The following is a 5,489-nucleotide window of genomic DNA, read 5'->3' as shown; positions in this document are numbered from 1 at the left end:
GCAGGCAGCAGGCAGGCAGGCAGGCAGCAGGCAGGCAGCAGGCAGGCAGGCAGGCAGCAGGCAGGCAGCAGGCGGGTGGGCATTCCACAGCAAACTAAAGCTTCAAACTTTAAGCTGTCAAATGGATCTGGTGAGTCCCCAAGAAGAAAGCCCTCAGCACAAGAGTGCTTTATACTCTTGAGTTAAAATCAAGAAAGACATACAATTTCACTGTGGTCTGGGGGTGGTAAAGATGGCGAGCAAACAACCCTGAGTGGGTACGCCAACTTCTCACTCCGTAACAGATTAAAATAGAAATCCACCAATGACCACATGTCGGTGCATCACCACCTTCCTGATGACTGTCACTTGGCACTGTGGCTGTTTCCACTCTCTGTCATTCTTGTCCAGGACCGACCAAATCATGTTGGGTTTGCAGAGACCACATGGTAAAGTGTCCAGTCAACTTAACACACAACAGACACATGTGACGTGCTCTTTGGAGAGAGTCAGACCTGAGACCCTTCCGATGGACGATTCATAAATGTCTTTCCAGAGAAGAGGGACCCATAGTACATGCATTCATCTCCTTAACCTCTGGGACACATGCAGTGCCATTCTGAGACCCAGAAACCTCAAGGATGGTGTGTTTCGTGGTGGCATGGCAGTGGCCCATATGTTGACAAAGGCATTTGACCTGTGTTTCTGAAAAGAGGTGACTGTCATCCTGGGTTTAAATCTGATCCTTTGGCATAATGACTGCCCTGCTATCAACCAGGTATGGCATTCCTGTAAGATGAGCTCCACCTCCAGATGACTACCATTGGTGTTAATGTGAAATGGAAGTGGATTCTGGAATCCAAGACATGGAAGACGGAGAAAGGGACAAACAGGGAGACTCAAAAGAGAAAGATAAGGGGGCATGTGCCTGTCTATCAGCTCTCACAAGGAGACAAAGGCTGGACAAAGAGAAGACCAGGGTGAGATGGGAGAGCACAAGATGTCAGCAGATGTACCACGATAAACAGTTTTCTGGGGAGCATCACCCCAAACACAAGCCACTCTAAAGGTGAATTCACGAGAAGCCTCCTCCTCCCCACGACTTTACATAAAGAACACTTCCCAGGCAGCTGTGTGGGTCACTCATGCTGTGCTCAGGAATACATCTGAACAAGCAGCCTTTGTTCCCAGCTCCTTCTAAAAGAGGGGAGCAGCCAACAGAGCACAAGGGTTGTTGGTTTCACAGAGGATCCAAACCCCAGCAACCTCAGCAAGGAGAAGCAGAAGAGGGCCGAGAAGACAGCAGTAGTCTGCTGGCTGGTGTACCCACTGAGTCTGCTTGTTTGCAGTGACTTTGCATGGTGATGTGATCCTGGCCTGCCAGTGATCAAAAGCAATTGAGACCCTCTCCCATCATTCACAAAAGTTGCTTAAGGCCGGCGCCTTTGAATGCTGTTTTAGTAGTGGTCTCATACAATACATCTTAAGGCACATTTATACTGTGTTCACTGTGCATTCAACTGTGGCCACTTCAAAGGTTTAGCCAAGTATTTTATGGCCATGGTAAAGGGTTCTTATTGATTTAAATTACAAGCTTGGCTCCCGTCAGCTCCACTTGAGGGCAAAAATGCAATAAAATATCCCCCGGCACAAGAGACAGACATATCACATTGAAAATCTTCTGAGATCCCTCTCGCCATAATCATTCTCAATGATATTTATTTATATGGGCAAGGTTATCAGAGAGATTTGTCTGCCGTCTCTAAACTGTGGGGGTTGGTTTGGGTTTGGGCTGCTTGCTTTTAAACCCTGACCCCAGCCAAGGAAAGGTCATCAGTACACTGGGACCCTGAGTTCAGCCGCTTCTACCTCTTCCTGGCGACTGATAGAGTGGCTTGTTCCAAGCACAGTGACGTTGACATACTGGCCATCACAGTTGAGGGATTATGGTTTTCAGCCCTCTGATCATTTGCATACCCAGCAGGCCAGCTGCAGATGAGTGAGAGGTGTCAAGGCATGAATGACAAGCCTATCAGGGCGATGGAAGGCTGTCTCCAGATTAACTGTCAGGGAGACAAATTTCACTCTGGAGACAGACAAGAACCTGCATTCCCTTGGAAGACTGAGGGACTGAGAAGCACCTGGAAGCTGTCGCACTATGCGAGGCTCTTTATGCCACTCTGTAAACCTGGGAGTGACCAGCAAAATAGCAGCCTCCTGGTGCTGGACAAAAGACAGAAATGCCAAAGCAAGATATTCTGGTCTGCTCTCTTCCTGATTCCTTTGTAATAATTTGCCTGAAACATACCCAAGATGGCGCTAACCCCTGGACATACACAGAAAATAGCAAATGACTATTATGTATCTGACATTTGAAATAACATGTTTCTGGAGGGTTGGCATTACAAGAGTCATTTCACTTCAAAATGTTATTCCTAATGTAATTTTTTAAAATTCATAAGAGGCACTTGCTAGAATGCAGCGTAGCACGGGAGTCACTCAAAAGACAGAGGTCAAATTCATTTCATTTCTTTTATGTTTTCTTCTCTCTGCTAGATGAAATAAATGATTAAGCCTAGAACACTTGGCAGTTCCGCGAATGTGCTCTGTGGCACCATTACAAGATCGATTTTCTCAATACAGGAGTCTTTCTAGGGTGCACATTGCTTAGCTGACATCTGTCGCCGTTGTCATGGCAGCGCACTCTCCAGCACAGTGAGAGGTCAGGCCTGACAGGGAAGGCCTCACCAGCTCTACCCCAGTCACTTCAAGGTTAACAGCCAATGGACCAAAGAAATAGGCAATTATAGTACAGTCAATTCCGGTTAAGGAAATATCTGAGAAGTAAATATGTCTGATAAGTGGATGGAAATGAAACAGCCGATGCTATTGATGCCATCCCATAATATCAATACCATTCTGTGGTGCTGTTTGGTGATGCCTTGGAAATTTTCTGCACCCAAAGAAATCTAGCCAGAGAGAAGATGAGAAAATTTTCACTGTGCTGCCGTTAGCCTCTCTCCTAAAGAGCAGGATTCCCACGGACGGCGAGATGAACAGAAGGACAAAGCTTCTTCAAGGGCAGAATGAAAGAAATCCCTGGGTCTCCAACCCCATTGTTTTAGCCCCTGATAGTCCAGCTGTATGCATAAGCATCCCAAAGAAAATTAACCTTAATATTTCTCATGGCTCCTACACATTTGCTAAATTTATCCCTCTTCGGGGGGAAAAAAAAACCCTTCCTACAGTTTCAATAACCTTTAAAAAAAACAAATTATCACACACAAAAAATTCCAAATCATCAATATGCTAGAATTAATGCTTTTCTATATGCACGCATTCCCACTGAAGCGTAGCTTTTGGTAGACCGAGAAACAGTATTATTTTAATAGACATTTGTTGGACAGAATTTTAAAAACAGCAGATGGAACTAAAATGCAAAAATTTTTTCAATTACAAGTTACAGAGCCAGGGAATCCGGCTACTGACAACGTCTGCAGTTGGTAAGCTCTGAGAGTCTTTATTGCATACATTCATATTACCCACTCCTGGTTAAATCCTATAGTTAGCATGAATAGACCTTTAAGTCTCAGCCGACGCCTAGAAGAGTCAAAGGCCTCAGCTCTGAGACTGTACTAAGAATGAGAAATGACGAATATGTGTTTAGATGCCTGCATATACACATACGTAATCATTGTGCTGGCTCATCTCACACTTTTGTAAAAATTACTTAGCTACAGTGAGCATAAGCCAATGTTTGAAGCCTGTGATTCATCTTCGATCTCATCAAGAGACAGAGTTTATTGTTTCCTCTGAGTCTCACTTATCAACCAAAGTCACTGATGTCCTCCTTGAACCTCACTGACCGGGGATGCTTTAGCCACCAACTGGTGACCTGATAGGACATCTTCCACCCAATGATCTCCTGAGAGCCAAAGACTGCGTTTAAAAACTCAGGGATATTCTAGGACTATGGATGTGTGCAGGAAATAACAGCCCACCCAGGTTAGCTTAAGTGGGAAGGATTCTTTTGCAAAAACACAGCACAGGGTCCTAAAGAACTGGAAATGTAGGCAGGAAACAATGGTATGCAGCCAAGTAGGACCCAGAACTGCAACTGAGGTACCAGGAGGGCCCAGGGCTGCTCTTGCCATGTGTGCCTTGTCTCTGCCACGTGTGCCCTCTCTCTTCCTGTCTCTCCTGCATAGCTTCTGCTTCCGGCACGCACAGCTGAATTTACCATGCCCTTCAGTCTGGCACCAGCCTCTTCTTGCACCTTGCTCAGCTACCTGATATACTGATTCTAGTGTCCCCTAAAAGGGAGTTGAATCAGCTTAGTCCCAATAACAAGTTGGTTCTCAAGGTTGTCAAGGTTGGTTCTCCAGTTGAATTTAGTGATCTGGGTTGTGGGTAAGAGCAAGAAAGGAGCTGTGAGCCAGGTAATTTCTTCTCTCCCCTCCCCCCCCCCCCCCCCCTCTCCCTCTCCTTTCCCCCCCCCCCCCCCCCACTCTGCTTCTTTGCCTGCGGGTATGTATGGGCACCATGGGTGCAGTACCGGAAGAGGCCAGAAGAGGGAGCTGGATCCCTTCCCTGGAAGTGGAGATAGCGTTAGTTATGCACCATCAAGCAGTGCTGGGACTCAAACCCCGGTCCTCTGGAAGAGCAGTCTGTGCTCTTAACTGCTGACTCATCTCTGCAGCTCCTAGGTCATGTAGTTTAAACAAGACTGTGAAGGCCCACCCTTAAGCAAGACGAAGCACATACTAAAATCATGGGTCTAATAAGCTTTCTACAAGGAACAAAGATGATATATGAATTTAGAATACCTTACATGGCCAACGGTGTGGAAATGGTTGTTCAACAGAATAGTCATGGCTTTGGGCATTGTCAGAGTCAAGCCTGTCATGTAAAAAGACCACACCAATACAAAACCGCAGGACCTCCTCCTTCCACTGACGGGTGGGGGAGGGATGCGCACAGGACAAGAGACATGCCTGGCCTCCACAATGAGCCTTTCCCTGCCTTGCACCCTCTCTTGTGCTGTGCAACAGCTGAGCTGGGCTACTTCCTCTTTCCTGTTCCCTTTCCTTTCCCATGTGAGTCCAATCCTTTCCTTTCCACATGTTTTCCTCCGCACATTATTGACACTCCATCTTTTCTCTGGGCCGCAACTATAATTAAATGCAGTGAACACCTGGAGGCTTCCAAAGACTAACCAGGAAGAAATGAATGGCCTCTGGAAAAGGGGGTATTTTATCAAGCAGAGAGCTTAAGTGGACATTGGATGTCATTCATTAAAAAGGAAATATGCAGGCTCTGTCCTTGAGGGTCAGCTCCTTCATAAAGCCTCCCCTTGATTATCTGGGTGAAAAATCTATAGTCCATCCTCAGAGGAAGCATTTATTGTCTCTATCACACCAGCTGGGAGAACTTGTGGATCCAAGCCATGACAGGCCTCTCCCATCTGAGACACAGTGCACCAGACTTAAGCTGTGTCATTCAGGGGGCCA

This window comes from Mus caroli, chromosome 6 (assembly GCF_900094665.2).
Source record: "Mus caroli chromosome 6, CAROLI_EIJ_v1.1, whole genome shotgun sequence".
In the NCBI taxonomy this organism is placed as follows: Eukaryota; Metazoa; Chordata; class Mammalia; order Rodentia; family Muridae; genus Mus; species Mus caroli.
This window is presented reverse-complemented; position numbering follows the sequence as displayed.